The sequence below is a fragment of the Schistocerca piceifrons genome, chromosome X (assembly GCF_021461385.2).
Source record: "Schistocerca piceifrons isolate TAMUIC-IGC-003096 chromosome X, iqSchPice1.1, whole genome shotgun sequence".
Lineage (NCBI taxonomy): Eukaryota > Metazoa > Arthropoda > Insecta > Orthoptera > Acrididae > Schistocerca > Schistocerca piceifrons.
The window spans coordinates 940722389-940744247 of NC_060149.1; positions in this window are offsets into that span (position 1 = coordinate 940722389).

A 21859-nucleotide genomic window follows, 5' to 3' on the forward strand; every position below is an offset into this window, starting at 1 on the left:
TAGTGCCTTTTGTATTAAATTCGGATGCAATTTCTGTGTTTCATCGTCAATAAGAAGGTCCAAGTGGTACAGTAATCCTGAAGTGAAGCATCGGAATCAAAAACTGGACTCCCAGGAGAGGTCAAATCATAGAAAGTGAGAGTGTCAGTACTCTTGTACTTAAGTTGGCATTGTGCCATTTGTATTAAATTCGGTTAAATTTCTGTATTTCATCGTCAATAAGAAGGTCCAAGGGATACAGTAAACCTGAAGTGAAGCTTCGGAATCCAAAACTGGACTCACAGGAGAGGTTCAAATCATAGAAAGTTAGGTTGTCACTCCTCTTGTACTTAAGCTGGTGTTGTGCCTTTTGTATTAAATTCGGATGCAATTTCTGTGTTTCATCGTCAATAAGAAGGTCCAAGGGATACAGTAAACCTGAAGAGAAGCATCGGAATCTAAAACTGGACTCGCAGAAGCGGTTCAAATCATAGAATGGTAGAGTGTCAGTCCTCTTTTACTTACGTCAGGTATGTGCCTTTTGTATTAAATTCGGATGCAAACTCTGTGTTTCATCGTCAATAAGAAGGTCCAAGGGATACAGTAAACCAGGGGTCAAGCATCGGAATGTAAAGCTGGACTCACAGTAGTGGTTCAAATCATAGAAAGTGAGAGTGTCAGTCCTCTTGTACTTAAGTCTTTATTGTGCCTTCTGTATAAAATTCGGATGCAATTTCTGTGTTTCATCGTCTATAAGAAGGTCCAAGTGATACAGTAAACCTGAAGTGAAGCATCGGAATCTAAAACTGCACTCACAGGAGAGATTCAAATCATAGAAAGTTAGAGTGTCACTCCTCTCGTACTTAAGTATGTATTGTGCCTTTTGTATTAAATTCGGATGCAATTTCTGTGTTGCATCGTCAGTAAGAAGGTCCTACGGATACAGTAAACCTTAAGTGAAGCATCGGAATCTAAAACTGGTCTCACAGGAGAGGTTCAAATCATAGAATGTTAGAGTGTCAGTCCTCTATTACTGAAGTCGGCATAGTGCCTTTTGTATTAAATTCGGACGCAATATCTGTGTTTCATCGTCAATAAGAAGGTCCAAGGGGTACAGTAAACCTGAAGTGAAGCATCGGAAACTAAAACTGGACTCACAGGAAGGTTCAAACCATAGAAAGTTAGAGTGTCAGTCCTCTTTTACTTAAGTCGGTATTGTGCCATTTGTATTAAATTCCGATGCAATTTCTGTGTTTCATCGTCAATAAGAAGGTGCAAGGTATACAGTAAACCTGAAGTGAAGCGTCGGAAACTAAAACTCGATTCACAGAAGAGGTTCAAATCATAGAAAGTGAGAGTGTCAGTCCTCTTGTACTTAAGTCGGCATTGTGCCATTTGTATTAAATTCGGATGCTATTTCTGTGTTTCATCGTTAATAAGAAGGTCCAAGTGATACAGTAATCCTGAAGTGAAGCATCGGAATCTAAAACTGGACTCACAGAAGCGGTTCAAATCATAGAATGGTAGAGAGTCAGTCCTCTTTTACTTATGTCAGGTATGTGCCTTTTGTATTAAATTCGGATGCAAACTCTGTGTTTCATCGCCAATAAAAAGGTCCAAGGTATACAGTAAACCAGGGGTCAAGCATCGGAATGTAAAACTGGACTCACAGTAGAGGTTCTAATCATAGAAAGTGAGAGTGTCAGTCCTCTTGTACTTAAGTCGGCATTGTCCTTTTTGTATTAAATTCGGATGCAATTTTAGTGTTTGATCGTCTGTAAGAAGGTCCAAGTGATACAGTAAACCTGCAGTGAAGCACCGGAATCTAAAACTGCACTCACAGGAGAGATTCAAATCATAGAAAGTTATAGTGTCACTCCTCTCGTACTTAAGTCTGTATAGTGCCTTTTGTATTATATTCGGATGCAATTTCTGTGTTTCATCGTCAGTAAGAAGGTCCAAGGGATAGAGTAAACCTTAAGTGAAGCATCGAAATCTAAAACTGGTCTCACAGGAGCGGTTCAAATCATAGAATGTTAGAGTGTCAGTCCTCTATTACTTAAGTCGGCATCGTGCCTTTTGTATTAAATTCGGATGCAATTTCTGTGTTTCATCGTCAATAAGATGGTCCAAGGGGTACAGTAAACCTGAAGTGAAGCATCGAAATCTAAAACTGGACTCACAGGAAGGTTCAAATCATGGAAAGTTAGAGTGTCAGTCCTCTTTTACTTAAGTCGGCATTGTGCCATTTGTATTAAATTCCGATGCAATTTCTGTGTTTCATCGTCAATAAGAAGGTGCAAGGTACACAATAAACCTGAAGTGAAGCATCGGAAATAAAAACTCGACTCACAGGAGAGGTTTAAATCATAGAAAGTGAGAGTGTCAGTCCTCTTGTACTTAAGTCGGCATTGTGCCATTTGTATTAAATTCGGATGCAATTTCTGTGTTTCATCGTTAATAAGAATGTCCAAGTGATACAGTAATCCTGAAGTGAAGCATCGGAATCTAAAACTGGACTCACAGGAGTGTTTCAAATCATAGAATGTTAGAGTGTCACTCCCCATGTACTTAAGTCGGTATTGTGCCCTTTGTATTAAATTCGGATGCAATTTCTGTGTTTCATCGTCAATAAGAAGGTCCAAGGGACAGAGTAAACCTGAAGTGGAGCATCGGAATCTAAAACTAATCTCACAGGAGAGGTTCAAATCATAGAATGTTAGAGTGTCCGTCCACTTTTACTTAAGACGACATTGTGCCTTTTGTATTAAATTCGGATGCAATTTCTGTGTTTCATCGTCAACAAGAAGGTCCAAGGTATACAGTAAACCTGAAGTGAAGCATCGGATTCTAAAACTGCACTCACAGGAGGGGTTCAAATCATAGAAAGTTAATGTGTCAGTCCTCGTTTACTTAAGTCGGCATTGTGCCTTTTGTATTAAATTCCGATGCAATTTCTGTGTTTCATCGTCAATAAGAAGGTCCAAGCGATACAGTAAACCTGAGGAGAAGCATCGGAATCTAAAACTGGACTCACAGGAGCGGTTCAAATCATAGAATGGTAGAGTGTCAGTCGTCTTTTACTTACGTCGGCATTGTGCTTTTTGTATTAAATTCGTACGCAATTTCTGTGTTTCATCGTCAATAAGAATGTCCAAGGGATACAGTAAACCGGAAGTGAAGCTTCGGAATATAAAACTGGACTCACAGGAGAGGTTCAAATCATAGAAAAAGAGGGTGTCAGTCCTCTTGTAGTTAAGTCGGCATTATGCCATTTGTATTAAATGCGGATGCAATTTTTGTGTTCCATCGTCAATAAGAAGGTCCAAGGGATACAATAAACCTGAAGTGAAGCATGGGAATCTAAAACTGGACTCACAGGAGAGGTTCATATCATTGAAAGTTAGAGTGTCACTCCTCTTGCACTTAAGCCGGTATTGTGCCTTTTGTATTAAATTCGGACGCAATTTCTGTGTTTCTTCGTCAATACGAAGGCCCAAGGTATACAGTAAACCTGAAGTGAAGCATCGGATTCTAAAACTGGACTCACAGGAGGGGTTCAAATCAAAGAAAGTTAGAGTGTCAGTCCTCTTTTACTTAAGTCGGCATTTTGCCTTTTGTATTAATTTACATGCAAATTCAGTGTTACATCGACAATAAGAAGGTCCAAGGGATACAGTAAACCTGCAGTGAAGCATCGGAATCTAAAACTGCACTCACAGGAGAGATTCAAATCATAGAAAGTTAGAGTGTCACTCCTCTCGTACTTAAGTATGTATTGTGCCTTTTGTATTAAATTCGGATGCAATATCTGTGTATCATCGTCAATAAGAAGGTCCAAGGGGTACAGTAAACCTGAAGTGAAGCATCGGAATCTAAAACTGGACTCACAGGAAGGTTCAAATCATAGAAAGTTAGAGTGTCAGTCCTCTTTTACTTAAGTCGGTATTGTGCCATTTGTATTAAATTCCGATGCAATTTCTGTGTTTCATCGTCAATAAGAAGGTGCAAGGTATACAGTAAACCTGAAGTGAAGCGTCGGAAACTAAAACTCGACTCACAGAAGAGGTTCAAATCATACAAAGTGAGAGTGTCAATCCTCTTGTACTTAAGTCGGCATTGTGCCATTTGTATTAAATTCGGATGCTATTTCTGTGTTTCATCGTTAATAAGAAGGTCCAAGTGATACAGAAATCCTGAAGTGAAGCATCGGAATCTAAAACTGGACTCACAGGAGAGGTTCAAATCATAGAAAGTTAGAGGTTCACTCCCCTTGTACTTAAGCCGGTATTGTGCCCTTTGTATTAAATTCGGTAGCAATTTCTGTGTTTCATCGTCAATAAGAAGGTCCAAGGTATACAGTAAACCTGAAGTGAAGCATCGGATTCTAAAACTGGACTCAGAGGAGGGGTTCAAATCAAAGAAAGTGAGAGTGTCAGTCCTCTTGTACATAAGTCGGCATTGTGCCATTTGTATTAAATTCGGATGCAATTTCTGTGTTTCATCGTCAATAAGAAGGTCCAAGGGATACTGTAAACCTGAAGTGAAGCATCGGAATCTAAAACTGGACTCACAGGAGCGGTTCAAATCATAGAATGGTAGAGTCTCAGTCCTCTTTTACTTAAGTCGGCATTGTGCCTTTTGTATTAAATTCGGATGCAATTTCTGTGTTTCATCGTCAATAAGATGGTGCAAGGTATACAGTAAACCTGAAGTGAAGCATCGGAATCTAAAACTGGACTCACACGAGAGGTTCAACTCATAGGAAGTGAGAGTGTCAGTCCTCTTGTACTTAAGTCAGCATTGTGCCTTTTGTATTAAATTCGGATGCAATTTCTGTGTTTCATCGTCAATAAGAAGGTCCAAGGGATACAGTAAACATGAAGTGAAGCATCGGAATCTAAAACTGGACTCACAGGAGAGGTTCATATCATAGATAGTTAAAGTTTCAGTCCTCTTTTACTTAATTCGGCATTGTGCCATTTGTATTAAATTTCGATGCAATTTCTGTGTTTCATCGTCAATAAGAAGGTGCAAGGCAGACAGTAAACCTGAGGTGAAGCATCGGAATCTAAAACTAGACCCACAGGAGGGGTACAAATTATAGAATGGTAGAGTGTCAGTCCTCTTTTACTTAAGTCGGCATTGTGCCTTTTGTAATAAATTCGGATGCAAACTCTGTCTTTCATCGTCAATAAGAAGGTCCAAGGGATACAGTAAACCAGGGGTCAAACATCGGAATGTAAAACTGGACTCACAGTAGAGGTTCAACTCATAGGAAGTGAGAGTGTCAGTCCTCTTGTACTTAAGTCAGCATTGTGCCTTTTGTATTAAATTCGGATGCAATTTCTGTGTTTCATCGTCAATAAGAAGGTCCAAGGGATACAGTAAACCTGAAGTGAAGCATCGGCATCTAAAACTGGACTCACAGGAGAGGTTCAAATCATAGAAAGTTAGAGTGTCAGTCCTCTTTTACTTAAGTCAGCTTTGTGCCATTTGTATTAATTTCCGATGCAATATCTGTGGTCAACCTCAATAAGAAGGTGCAAGGTAAACAGTAATCCTGAAGTAAAGTATTGGAATCTAAAACTCGACTCACAGGAGAGGTTCAAAACATAGAAATCGAAAGTGTCAGTCCTCTTGTACTTAAGTCGGCATTGTGCCATTTGTATTAAATTCGGATGCAATTTCTGTGTTTCATCGTCAATAAGAAGGTCCAAGGGATACAGTAAACCTGAAGTGAAGCTTCGAAATCTAAAACTGGACTCACAGGAGAGGTTCAAATCATAGAAAGTTAGATTGTCACTCCTCTTGTACTTAAGCCGGTATTGTGCCTTTTGTATTAATTTCGGATGCTATTTCTGTGTTTCATCGTCAATAAGAAGGTCCAAGGGATACAGTAAAACTGAAGTGAAGCATCGGAATCTAAAACTGGACTCACAGAAGCGGTTCAAATCATAGAATGTTAGAGTGTCAGTCCTCTTTTACTTATGTCAGGTATGTGCCTTTTGTATTAAATTCGGATGCAAACTCTGTGTTTCATCGCCAATAAGAAGGTCCAAGGTATACAGTATACCAGGGGTCAAGCATCGGAATGTAAAACTGGACTCACAGGAGAGGTTTAAGTCATAGAAAGTGAGAGTGTCAGTCCTCTTGTACTTAAGTCGGCATTGTGCCATTTGTATTAAATTCGGATGCAATTTCTGTGTTTCATCGTTAATAAGAAGGTCCAAGTGATACAGTAATCCTGAAGTGAAGCATCGGAATCTAAAACTGGACTCACAGGAGTGTTTCAAATAATAGAATGTTAGAGTGTCACTCCCCATGTACTTAAGTCGGTATTGTGCCCTTTGTATTAAATGCGGATGCAATTTCTGTGTTTCATCGTCAATAAGAAGGTCCAAGGGACACAGTAAACCTGAAGTGGAGCATCGGAATCTAAAACTAATCTCACAGGAGAGGTTCAAATCATAGAATGTTAGAGTGTCCGTCCACTTTTACTTAAGACGACATTGTGCCTTTTGTATTAAATTCGGATGCAATTTCTGTGTTTCATCGTCAACAAGAAGGTCCAAGGTATACAGTAAACCTGAAGTGAAGCATCGGATTCTAAAACTGGACTCACAGGAGGGGTTCAAATCATAGAAAGTTAAAGTGTCAGTCCTCGTTTACTTAAGTCGGCATTGTGCCTTTTGTATTAAATTCCGATGCAATTTCTGTGTTTCATCGTCAATAAGAAGGTGCAAGCGATACAGTAAACCTGAGGAGAAGCATCGGAATCTAAAACTGGACTCACAGGAGCGGTTCAAATCATAGAATGGTAGAGTGTCAGTCCTCTTTTACTTACGTCGGCATTGTTCTTTTTGTATTAAATTCGTACGCAATTTCTGTGTTTCATCGTCAATAAGAATGTCCAAGGGATACAGTAAACCGGAAGTGAAGCTTCGGAATATAAAACTGGACTCACAGGAGAGGTTCAAATCATAGAAAGTGAGAGTGTCAGTCCTCTTGTAGTTAAGTCGGCATTATGCCATTTGTATTAAATCCGGATGCAATTTTTGTGTTTCATCGTCAATAAGAAGGTCCAAGGGATACAATAAACCTGAAGTGAAGCATGGGAATCTAAAACTGGACTCACAGGAGAGGTTCAAATCATAGAAAGTTAGAGTGTCACTCCTCTTGTACTTAAGCCGGTATTGTTCCTTTTGTATTAAATTCGGACGCAATTTCTGTGTTTCTTCGTCAATAAGAAGGCCCAAGGTATACAGTAAACCTGAAGTGATGCATCGGATTCTAAAACTGGACTCACAGGAGGGGTTCAAATCATAGAAAGTTAGAGTGTCAGTCCTCTTTTACTTAAGTCGGCATTTTGCCTTTTGTATTAAATTACGATGCAAATTCAGTGTTTCATCGACAATAAGAAGGTCCAAGGGATACAGTAAACCGGAAGTGAAACATCGGAATCTAAAACTGGACCCACAGGAGAGGTTCAAATCATAGAAAGTTAGAGTGTCTGTCGTCTTGTGCTTAAGTCGGTATTGTGCCTTTTGTATTAATTTCGGATGCAATTTCTGTGTTCCATCGTCAAAAAGAAGGTCCAAGTGATACAGTAAACCTGAAATGAAGCATTGGAATCTAAAACTGCAGTCACAGGAGAGTTTCAAATCACAGAAAGTTTGAGTGTCACTCCTCTCGTACTTAAGTCGGTATTGTTCCTTTTGTATTAAATTTGGATGGAGTTTCTGTGTTTCATCGTCAATAAGAATGTCCAAGGGATACAGTAAACCTGAAGTGAAGCATCGGAATCTAAAACTGGACTCACAGGAGAGGTTCAAATCATAGTTAGCTAGAGTGTCAGTCCTCTTTTACTTAAGTCGCCATTGTGCCATTTGTATTAAATTCCGATGCAATTTCTTTGTTTCATCGTCAATAAGAAGGTCCAAGGGTTACAGTAAACCTGAAGTGAAGCATCGGAATCTTAAACTAGACTCACAGGAGAGGTTCAAATCATAGAAAGTTAGAGTGTCTGTCCTCTTGTACTTAAGTCGGCATTGTGCTTTTTGTATTAAATTCGGATGCAAACTCTGTGTTTCATCGTCAATAAGAAGGTCCAAGGGACACAGTAAACCTGAAGTGAAGCATCGGAATCTTAAACTGCACTCACAGGAGGGTTTGAAATCATAGAAAGTTAGAGTGTCACTCCTCTTGTACTTAAGTCGGTATTGTGCCTTTTGTATTAAATTCGGATGCAGTTTCTGTGTTTCATCGTCAATAAGAAAGTCCAAGGGATACAGTAAACCTGAAGTGAAGCATCGGAATCTAAAACTGGTCTCACAGGAGAGGTTCAAATCATAGAAAGTTAGACTGTCACTCCTCTTTTACTTAAGTCGGCATTGTGCCATTTGTATTAAATTCCGATGCAATTTCTGTGTTTCATCGTCAATAAGAAGGTGCAGGGTAAACAGGAAACCTGAAGTCAAGGATCGGAATCTAAAACTCGACTCACAGGAGAGATTTAAATCATAGAAATTAAGAGTGTCAGTCCTCTTGTACTTAAGTCGGCATTGTGCCATTTGTATTAGAGTAGGATGCAATTTCTGAGTTTCATCGTCAATAAGAAGATCCAAGGTATACAGTAAACCTGAAGTGAAGCATCGGAATCTAAAACTGGACTCACAGGAGAGGTTCAAAACATAGAAAGTGAGAGCGTCAGTCCTCTTGTACTTAAGTCGGCATTGTGCCATTTGTATTAATTTCAGATGCAGTATCTGTGTTTCATCGGCAATAAGAAGGTACAAGGTATACAGTAAACCTGAAGTGAAAGAACGGAATCTAAAACTGGACTCCCAGTAGAGGTCAAATCATAGAAAGTGAGAGTGTCAGTACTCTTGTACTTCAGTCGGCATTGTGCCATTTGTATTAAATTCGGATGCAATTTCTTTGTTTCATCGTCAATAAGAAGGTCCAAGGGTTACAGTAAACCTGAAGTGAAGCATCGGAATCTTAAACTAGACTCACAGGAGAGGTTCAAATCATAGAAAGTTAGAGTGTCTGTCCTCTTGTACTTAAGTCGGCATTGTGCTTTTTGTATTAAATTCGGATGCAATTTCTGTGTTTCATCGTCAATAAGAAGGTCCAAGGGAAACAGTAAACCTGAAGTGAAGCTCCGGAATCCAAAACTGGACTCACAGGAAGGTTCAAATCATAGAAAGTTAGAGTGTCAGTTCTCTTTTACTTAAGTCGGCATTGTGCCATTTGTATTAAATTCCGACGCAATTTCTGTGTTTCATCGTCAATTAGAAGGTGCAAGGTATACAGTAACCCTGAAGTGAAGCATCGGAATCTAAAACTCGGCTCACAGGAGAGATTCAAATCATAGAAAGTTAGAGTGTCACTCCTCTTGTACTTAAGCCGGTATTGTGCCTTTTGTATTAAATTCGGTTGCAATTTCTGAGTTTCATCGTCAATAAGAAGGTCCAAGGGATACAATAAACCTGAAGTGAAGCATGGGAATCTAAAACTGGACTCACAGGAGAGGTTCAAATCATAGAAAGTTAGAGTGTCACTCCACTTGTACTTAAGCCGGTATTGTGCCTTTTGTATTAAATTCGGTTGCAATTTCTGTGTTTCATCGTCAATAAGAAGGTCCAAGGTATACAGTAAACCTGAAGTGAAGCGTCGGATTCTAAAACTGGACTCACAGGAGGGGTTCAAATCAAAGAAAGTGAGAGTGTCAGTCCTCTTGTACATAAGTCGGCATTGTGCCATTTGTATTAAATTCGGATGCAATTTCTGTGTTTCATCGTCAATAAGAAGGGCCAAGGGATACAGTAACCCTGAAGTGAAGCATCGGAATCTAAAACTGGACTCACAGGAGCGGTTCAAATCATAGAATGGTAGAGTCTCAGTCCTCTTTTACTTAAGTCGCCATTGTGCCTTTTTTATTAAATTCGGATACAATTTCTGTGTTTCATCGTCAATAAGAAGGTCCAAGGGGAACAGTAAAGCGGAAGTGAAGCATCTGAATCTAAAACTGGACTCACAGGAGAGGTTCAAATCATAGAAAGTTAGAATGTCAGTCCTCTTTTACTTAAGACGGCATTGTGCCATTTGTATTAAATTCCGACGCAATTTCTGTGTTTCATCGTCAATTAGAAGGTGCAAGGTATACAGTAACCCTGAAGTGAAGAATCGGAATCTAAATCTCGACTCACAGGAGAGGTTAAAATCATAGAAAGTGAGAGTGTCAGTCCTCTTGTACTTAAGTCGGCATTGTGCATTTTGTATTAAATTCGGATGCAAACTCTGTGTTTCATCGTCAATAAGAAGGTCCAAGGGATACAGTAAACCTGAGGTGAAGCATCGGAATCGGAAACTGGACTCACAGAAGAGGTTCAAATCATAGAAAGTGAGAGTGTCAGTCCTCTTGTACTTAAGTCGACATTGTGCCTTTTATATTAAATTCGGATGCAATTTCTGTGTTTCATCGTCAATAAGAAGGTCCAAGTGATACAGTAAACCTGAAGTGAAGCATCGGAAATTAAAACTGCACTCACAGGAGAGTTTGAAATCATAGAAAGTTAGAGTGTCACTCCTCTCGTACCTAAGTCTGCATTGTGCCTTTTGTATTAAATTCGGATGCAAACTCCGTGTTTCATCGTCAATAAGAAGGTCCAAGGGACACAGTAAACCTGAGGTGAAGCATCGGAATCGAAAACTGGACTCACAGAAGAGGTTCAAATCATAGAAAGTGAGAGTGTCAGTCCTCTTGTACTTAAGTCGACATTGTGCCTTTTATATTAAATTCGGATGCAATTTCTGTGTTTCATCGTCAATAAGAAGGTCCAAGTGATACAGTAAACCTGAAGTGAAGCATCGGCATCTAAAACTGGACTCACTGGAGAGGTTCAAATCATAGAAAGTGAGAGTGTCAGTCCTCTTGTACTTAAGTCGGCATTGTGCCATTTGTATTAAATTCAGATGCAATTTCTGTGTTTCATCGTCAATAAGAAGGTCCAAGGGATACAGTAAACCAGGGGTCAAACATCGGAATGTAAAACTGGACTCACAGTAGAGGTTCAAATCATAGAAAGTGAGAGTGTCAGTCCTATTGTACTTAAATCGGCATTGTGCCTTTTGTATTAAATTCGGATGCAATTTCTGTGTTTCATCGTCAATAAGAAGGTCCAAGTGATACAGTAAACCTGAAGTGAAGCATCGGAATCTAAAACTGGACTCACTGGAGAGGTTCAAATCATAGAAAGTGAGAGTGTCAGTCCTCTTGTACTTAAGTCGGCATTGTGCCATTTGTATAAAATTCGGATGCAATTTCTTTGTTTCATCTTCAATAAGAAGGTCCAAGGGATACAGTAGACCTGAAGTGAAGCTTCGAAATCTAAAACTGGACTCACAGGAGAGGTTCAAATCATAGAAAGTTAGATTGTCACTCCTCTTGTACTTAAGCCGGTATTGTGCCTTTTGTATTAAATTCGGTTGCAATTTCTGTGTTTCATCGTCAATAAGAAGGTCCAAGGTATACAGTAAACCTGAAGTGAAGCATCGGATTCTAAAACTGGACTCACAGGAGGGGTTCAAATCAAAGAAAGTGAGAGTGTCAGTCCTCTTGTACATAAGTCGGCATTGTGCCATTTGTATTAAATTCGGATGCTATTTCTGTGTTTCATCGTCAATAAGAAGGTCAAGGGATACAGTAAACCAGAAGTGAAGCATCGGAATCTAAAACTGGACTCACAGGAGCGGTTCAAATCATAGAATGGTAGAGTCTCAGTCCTCTTTTCCTTAAGTCGGCATTGTGCCTTTTGTATTAAATTCGGATGCAATTTCTGTGTTTCATCGTCAATAAGAAGGTCCAAGGGATACAGTAAAGCGGAAGTGAAGCATCTCAATCTAAAACTGGACTCACAGGAGAGGTTCAAATCATAGAAAGTTAGAATGTCAGTCCTCTTTTAGTTAAGTCGGCATTGTGCCATTTGTATTAATTTCCGATTCAATTTCTGTGTTTCATCGTCAATAAGATGGTGCAAGGTATACAGTAAACCTGAAGTGAAGCATCGGAATGTAAAACTGGACTCACACGAGAGGTTCAACTCATAGAAAGTGAGAGTGTCAGTCCTCTTGTACTTAAGTCGGCATTGTGCCATTTTGTATTAAATTCGGATGCAATTTCTGTGTTTCATCGTCAATAAGAAGGACCAAGTGTTACAGCAAACCTGAAATGAAGCATCGGAATCTTAAACTAGACTCACAGGAGAGGTTCAAATCATAGAAAGTTAGAGTGTCTGTCCTCTTGTACTTAAGTCGGCATTGTGCCTTTTGTATTAAATTCGGATGCAAACTCTGTGTTGCATCGTCAATAAGAAGGTCCAAGGGACACAGTAAACCTGAGGTGAAGCATCGGAATCGGAAACTGGACTCACAGAAGAGGTTCAAATCATAGAAAGTGAGAGTGTCAGTCCTCTTGTACTTAAGTCGACATTGTGCCTTTTATATTAAATTCGGATGCAATTTCTGTGTTTCATCGTCAATAAGAAGGTCCAAGTGATACAGTAAACCTGAAGTGAAGCATCGGAAATTAAAACTGCACTCACAGGAGAGTTTGAAATCATAGAAAGTTAGAGTGTCACTCCTCTCGTACCTAAGTCTGCATTGTGCCTTTTGTATTAAATTCGGATGCAAACTCTGTGTTTCATCGTCAATAAGAAGGTCCAAGGGACACAGTAAACCTGAGGTGAAGCATCGGAATCGAAAACTGGACTCACAGAAGAGGTTCAAATCATAGAAAGTGAGAGTGTCAGTCCTCTTGTACTTAAGTAGGCATTGTGCCATTTGTATTAAATTCAGATGCAATTTCTGTGTTTCATCGTCAATAAGAAGGTCCAAGGGATACAGCAAACCAGGGGTCAAACATCGGAATGTAAAACTGGACTCACAGTAGAGGTTCAAATCATAGAAAGTGAGAGTGTCAGTCCTATTGTACTTAAGTCGGCATTGTGCCTTTTGTATTAAATTCGGATGCAATTTCTGTGTTTCATCGTCAATAAGAAGGTCCAAGTGATACAGTAAACCTGAAGTGAAGCATCGGAATCTAAAACTGGACTCACTGGAGAGGTTCAAATCATAGAAAGTGAGAGTGTCAGTCCTCTTGTACTTAAGTCGGCATTGTGCCATTTGTATTAAATTCGGATGCAATTTCTTTGTTTCATCGCCAATAAGAAGGTCCAAGGGATACAGTAAACCTGAAGTGAAGCTTCGAAATCTAAAACTGGCCTCACAGGAGAGGTTCAAATCATAGAAAGTTAGATTGTCACTCCTCTTGTACTTAAGCCGGTATTGTGCCTTTTGTATTAAATTCGGATGCTATTTCTGTGTTTCATCGGCAATAAGAAGGTCCAAGGGATACAGTAAACCTGAAGTGAAGCATCGGAATCTAAAACTGGACTCACAGAAGCGGTTCAAATCATAGAATGGTAGAGTGTCAGTCCTCTTTTACTTATGTCAGGTATGTGCCTTTTGTATTAAATTCGGATGCAAACCCTGTGTTTCATCGCCTATAAGAAGGTCCAAGGTATACAGTAAACCAGGGGCCAAGCATCGGAATGTAAAACTGGACTCACAGTAGAGGTTCAAATCATAGAAAGTGAGAGTGTCAGTCCTCTTGTACTTAAGTCGGTATTGTCCTTTTTGTATTAAATTCGGATGCAATTTTAGTGTTTGATCGTCTGTAAGAAGGTCCAAGTGATACAGTAAACCTGCAGTGAAGCATCGGAATCTAAAACTGCACTCACAGGAGAGATTCAAATCATAGAAAGTTATAGTGTCACTCCTCTCGTACTTAAGTCTGTATAGTGCCTTTTGTATTATATTCGGATGCAATTTCTGTGTTTCATCGTCAGTAAGAAGGTCCAAGGGATACAGTAAACCTTAAGTGAAGCATCGGAATCTAAAACTGGTCTCACAGGAGAGGTTAAAATCATAGAATGTTAGAGTGTCAGTCCTCTATTACTTAAGTCGGCATTGTGCCATTTGTATTAAATTCCGATGCAATTTCTGTGTTTCATCGCTTCATAAGAAGGTGCAAGGTACACAATAAACCTGAAGTGAAGCATCGGAAATTAAAACTCGACTCACAGGAGAGGTTCAAATCATAGAAAGTTAGAGTGTCACTCCTCTTGTACTTAAGCCGGTATTGTGCCTTTTGTATTAAATTCGGTTGCAATTTCTGTGTTTCATCGTCAATAAGAAGGTCCAAGGGATACAATAAACCTGAAGTGAAGCATGGGAATCTAAAACTGGACTCACAGGAGAGGTTCAAATCATAGAAAGTTAGAGTGTCACTCCTCTTGTACTTAAGCCGGTATTGTGCCTTTTGTATTAAATTCGGTTGCAATTTCTGTGTTTCATCGTCAATAAGAAGGTCCAAGGTATACAGTAAACCTGAAGTGAAGCATCGGATTCTAAAACTGGACTCACAGGAGGGGTTCAAATCAAAGAAAGTGAGAGTGTCAGTCCTCTTGTACATAAGTCGGCATTGTGCCATTTGTATTAAATTCGGTTGCTATTTCTGTGTTTCATCGTCAATAAGATGGTCCAAGGGATACAGTAAACCTGAAGTGAAGCATCGGAATCTAAAACTGGACTCACAGGAGCGGTTCATATAATAGAATGGTAGAGTCTCAGTCCTCTTTTACTTAAGTCGGCATTGTGCCTTTTGTATTAAATTCGGATGCAAACTCCGTGTTTCATCGTCAATAAGAAGGTCCAAGGGACACAGTAAACCTGAGGTGAAGCATCGGAATCGAAAACTGGACTCACAGAAGAGGTTCAAATCATAGAAAGTGAGAGTGTCAGTCCTCTTGTACTTAAGTCGACATTGTGCCTTTTATATTAAATTCGGATGCAATTTCTGTGTTTCATCGTCAATAAGAAGGTCCAAGTGATACAGTAAACCTGAAGTGAAGCATCGGCATCTAAAACTGGACTCACTGGAGAGGTTCAAATCATAGAAAGTGAGAGTGTCAGTCCTCTTGTACTTAAGTCGGCATTGTGCCATTTGTATTAAATTCAGATGCAATTTCTGTGTTTCATCGTCAATAAGAAGGTCCAAGGGATACAGTAAACCAGGGGTCAAACATCGGAATGTAAAACTGGACTCACAGTAGAGGTTCAAATCATAGAAAGTGAGAGTGTCAGTCCTATTGTACTTAAATCGGCATTGTGCCTTTTGTATTAAATTCGGATGCAATTTCTGTGTTTCATCGTCAATAAGAAGGTCCAAGTGATACAGTAAACCTGAAGTGAAGCATCGGAATCTAAAACTGGACTCACTGGAGAGGTTCAAATCATAGAAAGTGAGAGTGTCAGTCCTCTTGTACTTAAGTCGGCATTGTGCCATTTGTATTAAATTCGGATGCAATTTCTTTGTTTCATCTTCAATAAGAAGGTCCAAGGGATACAGTAAACCTGAAGTGAAGCTTCGAAATCTAAAACTGGACTCACAGGAGAGGTTCAAATCATAGAAAGTTAGATTGTCACTCCTCTTGTACTTAAGCCGGTATTGTGCCTTTTGTATTAAATTCGGTTGCAATTTCTGTGTTTCATCGTCAATAAGAAGGTCCAAGGTATACAGTAAACCTGAAGTGAAGCATCGGATTCTAAAACTGGACTCACAGGAGGGGTTCCAATCAAAGAAAGTGAGAGTGTCAGTCCTCTTGTACATAAGTCGGCATTGTGCCATTTGTATTAAATTCGGATGCTATTTCTGTGTTTCATCGTCAATAAGAAGGTCAAGGGATACAGTAAACCAGAAGTGAAGCATCGGAATCTAAAACTGGACTCACAGGAGCGGTTCAAATCATAGAATGGTAGAGTCTCAGTCCTCTTTTCCTTAAGTCGGCATTGTGCCTTTTGTATTAAATTCGGATGCAATTTCTGTGTTTCATCGTCAATAAGAAGGTCCAAGGGATACAGTAAAGCGGAAGTGAAGCATCTCAATCTAAAACTGGACTCACAGGAGAGGTTCAAATCATAGAAAGTTAGAATGTCAGTCCTCTTTTAGTTAAGTCGGCATTGTGCCATTTGTATTAATTTCCGATTCAATTTCTGTGTTTCATCGTCAGTAAGATGGTGCAAGGTATACAGTAAACCTGAAGTGAAGCATCGGAATGTAAAACTGGACTCACACGAGAGGTTCAACTCATAGAAAGTGAGAGTGTCAGTCCTCTTGTACTTAAGTCGGCATTGTGCCATTTTGTATTAAATTCGGATGCAATTTCTGTGTTTCATCGTCAATAAGAAGGACCAAGTGTTACAGCAAACCTGAAATGAAGCATCGGAATCTTAAACTAGACTCACAGGAGAGGTTCAAATCATAGAAAGTTAGAGTGTCTGTCCTCTTGTACTTAAGTCGGCATTGTGCCTTTTGTATTAAATTCGGATGCAAACTCTGTGTTGCATCGTCAATAAGAAGGTCCAAGGGACACAGTAAACCTGAGGTGAAGCATCGGAATCGGAAACTGGACTCACAGAAGAGGTTCAAATCATAGAAAGTGAGAGTGTCAGTCCTCTTGTACTTAAGTCGACATTGTGCCTTTTATATTAAATTCGGATGCAATTTCTGTGTTTCATCGTCAATAAGAAGGTCCAAGTGATACAGTAAACCTGAAGTGAAGCATCGGAAATTAAAACTGCACTCACAGGAGAGTTTGAAATCATAGAAAGTTAGAGTGTCACTCCTCTCGTACCTAAGTCTGCATTGTGCCTTTTGTATTAAATTCGGATGCAAACTCTGTGTTTCATCGTCAATAAGAATGTCCAAGGGACACAGTAAACCTGAGGTGAAGCATCGGAATCGAAAACTGGACTCACAGAAGAGGTTCAAATCATAGAAAGTGAGAGTGTCAGTCCTCTTGTACTTAAGTAGGCATTGTGCCATTTGTATTAAATTCAGATGCAATTTCTGTGTTTCATCGTCAATAAGAAGGTCCAAGGGATACAGCAAACCAGGGGTCAAACATCGGAATGTAAAACTGGACTCACAGTAGAGGTTCAAATCATAGAAAGTGAGAGTGTCAGTCCTATTGTACTTAAGTCGGCATTGTGCCTTTTGTATTAAATTCGGATGCAATTTCTGTGTTTCATCGTCAATAAGAAGGTCCAAGTGATACAGTAAACCTGAAGTGAAGCATCGGAATCTAAAAGTGGACTCACTGGAGAGGTTCAAATCATAGAAAGTGAGAGTGTCAGTCCTCTTGTACTTAAGTCGGCATTGTGCCATTTGTATTAAATTCGGATGCAATTTCTTTGTTTCATCGCCAATAAGAAGGTCCAAGGGATACAGTAAACCTGAAGTGAAGCTTCGAAATCTAAAACTGGCCTCACAGGAGAGGTTCAAATCATAGAAAGTTAGATTGTCACTCCTCTTGTACTTAAGCCGGTATTGTGCCTTTTGTATTAAATTCGGATGCTATTTCTGTGTTTCATCGGCAATAAGAAGGTCCAAGGGATACAGTAAACCTGAAGTGAAGCATCGGAAACTAAAACTGGACTCACAGAAGCGGTTCAAATCATAGAATGGTAGAGTGTCAGTCCTCTTTTACTTATGTCAGGTATGTGCCTTTTGTATTAAATTCGGATGCAAACCCTGTGTTTCATCGCCAATAAGAAGGTCCAAGGTATACAGTAAACCAGGGGCCAAGCATCGGAATGTAAAACTGGACTCACAGTAGAGGTTCAAATCATAGAAAGTGAGAGTGTCAGTCCTCTTGTACTTAAGTCGGTATTGTCCTTTTTGTATTAAATTCGGATGCAATTTTAGTGTTTGATCGTCTGTAAGAAGGTCCAAGTGATACAGTAAACCTGCAGTGAAGCATCGGAATCTAAAACTGCACTCACAGGAGAGATTCAAATCATAGAAAGTTATAGTGTCACTCCTCTCGTACTTAAGTCTGTATAGTGCCTTTTGTATTATATTCGGATGCAATTTCTGTGTTTCATCGTCAGTAAGAAGGTCCAAGGGATACAGTAAACCTTAAGTGAAGCATCGGAATCTAAAACTGGTCTCACAGGAGAGGTTAAAATCATAGAATGTTAGAGTGTCAGTCCTCTATTACTTAAGTCGGCATTGTGCCATTTGTATTAAATTCCGATGCAATTTCTGTGTTTCATCGCTTCATAAGAAGGTGCAAGGTACACAATAAACCTGAAGTGAAGCATCGGAAATTAAAACTCGACTCACAGGAGAGGTTCAAATCATAGAAAGTTAGAGTGTCACTCCTCTTGTACTTAAGCCGGTATTGTGCCTTTTGTATTAAATTCGGTTGCAATTTCTGTGTTTCATCGTCAATAAGAAGGTCCAAGGGATACAATAAACCTGAAGTGAAGCATGGGAATCTAAAACTGGACTCACAGGAGAGGTTCAAATCATAGAAAGTTAGAGTGTCACTCCTCTTGTACTTAAGCCGGTATTGTGCCTTTTGTATTAAATTCGGTTGCAATTTCTGTGTTTCATCGTCAATAAGAAGGTCCAAGGTATACAGTAAACCTGAAGTGAAGCATCGGATTCTAAAACTGGACTCACAGGAGGGGTTCAAATCAAAGAAAGTGAGAGTGTCAGTCCTCTTGTACATAAGTCGGCATTGTGCCATTTGTATTAAATTCGGTTGCTATTTCTGTGTTTCATCGTCAATAAGATGGTCCAAGGGATACAGTAAACCTGAAGTGAAGCATCGGAATCTAAAACTGGACTCACAGGAGCGGTTCATATAATAGAATGGTAGAGTCTCAGTCCTCTTTTACTTAAGTCGGCATTGTGCCTTTTGTATTAAATTCGGATGCAATTTCTGTGTTTCATCGTCAATAAGAAGGTCCAAGGGATACAGTAAGGCGGAAGTGAAGCATCTGAATCTAAAACTGGACTCACAGGAGAGGTTCAAATCATAGAAAGTTAGAATGTCGGTCCTCTTTTAGTTAAGTCGGCATTGTGCCATTTGTTTTAAATTCCGACGCAATTTCTGTGTTTCATCGTCAATTAGAAGGTGCAAGGTATACAGTAACCCTGAAGTGAAGCATCGGAATCTAAAACTCGACTCACAGGAGAGGTTAAAATCATAGAAAGTGAGAGTGTCAGTCCTCTTGTACTTAAGTCGGCATTGTGCCATTTGTATTAAATTCGGATGCAATTTCTGTGTTTCATCGTCAATAAGAAGGTCCAAGGGATACAGTAAACCTGAAGTGAAGCATCGGAATCTAAAACTGGACTCACAGGAGCGGTTCAAATCATAGAATGGTAGAGTCTCAGTCCTCTTTTACTTAAGTCGCCATTGTGCCTTTTTTATTAAATTCGGATACAATTTCTGTGTTTCATCGTCAATAAGAAAGTCCAAGGGATACAGTAAAGCGGAAGTGAAGCATCTGAATCTAAAACTGGACTCACAGGAGAGGTTCAAATCATAGAAAGTTAGAATGTCAGTCCTCTTTTACTTAAGTCGGCATTGTGCCATTTGTATTAAATTCCGACGCAATTTCTGTGTTTCATCGTCAATTAGAAGGTGCAAGGTATACAGTAACCCTGAAGTGAACCATCGGAATCTAAACCTCGACTCACAGGAGAGGTTAAAATCATAGAAAGTGAGAGTGTCAGTCCTCTTGTACTTAAGTCGGCATTGTGCCATTTGTATTAAATTCGGATGCAATTTCTGTGTTTCATCGTCAATAAGAAGGTCGAAGGTATACAATAAACCAGAAGTGAAGCATGGGAATCTAAAACTGGACTCACAGGAGAGGTTCAAATCATAGAAAGTTAGAGTGTCGCTCCTCTTGTACTTAAGCCGGTATTGTGCCTTTTGTATTAAATTCGGTTGCAATTTCTGTGTTTCATCGTCAATAAGAAGGTCCAAGGTATACAGTAAACCTGAAGTGAAGCATCGGATTCTAAAACTGGACTCACAGGAGGGGTTCAAATCAAAGAAAGTGGGAGTGTCAGTCCTCTTGTACATAAGTCGGCATTGTGCCATTTGTATTAAATTCGGATGCTATTTCTGTGTTTCATCGTCAATAAGAAGGTCCAAGGGATACAGTAAACCAGAAGTGAAGCATCGGAATCTAAAACTGGACTCACAGGAGCGGTTCAAATCATAGAATGGTAGAGTCTCAGTCCTCTTTTACTTAAGTCGGCATTGTGCCTTTTGTATTAAATTCGGATGCAATTTCTGTGTTTCATCGTCAATAAGAAGGTCCAAGGGATACAGTAAAGCGGAAGTGAAGCATCTCAATCTAAAACTGGACTCACAATAGAGGTTTAAATCATAGAAAGTTAGAATGTCAGTCCTCTTTTAGTTAAGTCGGCATTGTGCCATTTGTATTAATTTCCGATTCAATTTCTGTGATTCATCGTCAACAAGATGGTGCAAGGTATACAGTAAACCTGAAGTGAAGCATCGGAATGTAAAACTGGACTCGCACGAGAGGTTCAACTCATAGAAAGTGAGAGTGTCAGTCCTCTTGTACTTAAGTCGACATTGTGCCTTTTATATTAAATTCGGATGCAATTTCTGTGTTTCATCGTCAATAAGAAGGTCCAAGTGATACAGTAAACCTGAAGTGAAGCATCGGAATCTAAAACTGGACTCACTGGAGAGGTTCAAATCATAGAAAGTGAGAGTGTCAGTCCTCTTGTACTTAAGCCGGTATTGTGCCTTTTGTATTAAATTCGGATGCTATTTCTGTGTTTCATCGGCAATAAGAAGGTCCAAGGGATACAGTAAACCTGAAGTGAAGCATCGGAATCTAAAACTGGACTCACAGAAGCGGTTCAAATCATAGAATGGTAGAGTGTCAGTCCTCTTTTACTTATGTCAGGTATGTGCCTTTTGTACTAAATTCGGATGCAAACCCTGTGTTTCATCGCCAATAAGAAGGTCCAAGGTATACAGTAAACCAGGGGCCAAGCATCGGAATGTAAAACTGGACTCACAGTAGAGGTTCAAATCATAGAAAGTGAGAGTGTCAGTCCTCTTGTACTTAAGTCGGTATTGTCCTTTTTGTATTAAATTCGGATGCAATTTTAGTGTTTGATCGTCTGTAAGAAGGTCCAAGTGATACAGTAAACCTGCAGTGAAGCATCGGAATCTAAAACTGCACTCACAGGAGAGATTCAAATCATAGAAAGTTATAGTGTCACTCCTCTCGTACTTAAGTCTGTATAGTGCCTTTTGTATTATATTCGGATGCAATTTCTGTGTTTCATCGTCAGTAAGAAGGTCCAAGGGATACAGTAAACCTTAAGTGAAGCATCGGAATCTAAAACTGGTCTCACAGGAGAGGTTAAAATCATAGAATGTTAGAGTGTCAGTCCTCTATTACTTAAGTCGGCATTGTGCCATTTGTATTAAATTCCGATGCAATTTCTGTGTTTCATCGCTTCATAAGAAGGTGCAAGGTACACAATAAACCTGAAGTGAAGCATCGGAAATTAAAACTCGACTCACAGGAGAGGTTCAAATCATAGAAAGTTAGAGTGTCACTCCTCTTGTACTTAAGCCGGTATTGTGCCTTTTGTATTAAATTCGGTTGCAATTTCTGTGTTTCTTCGTCAATAAGAAGGTCCAAGGGATACAATAAACCTGAAGTGAAGCATGGGAATCTAAAACTGGACTCACAGGAGAGGTTCAAATCATAGAAAGTTAGAGTGTCACTCCTCTTGTACTTAAGCCGGTATTGTGCCTTTTGTATTAAATTCGGTTGCAATTTCTGTGTTTCATCGTCAATAAGAAGGTCCAAGGTATACAGTAAACCTGAAGTGAAGCATCGGATTCTAAAACTGGACTCACAGGAGGGGTTCAAATCAAAGAAAGTGAGAGTGTCA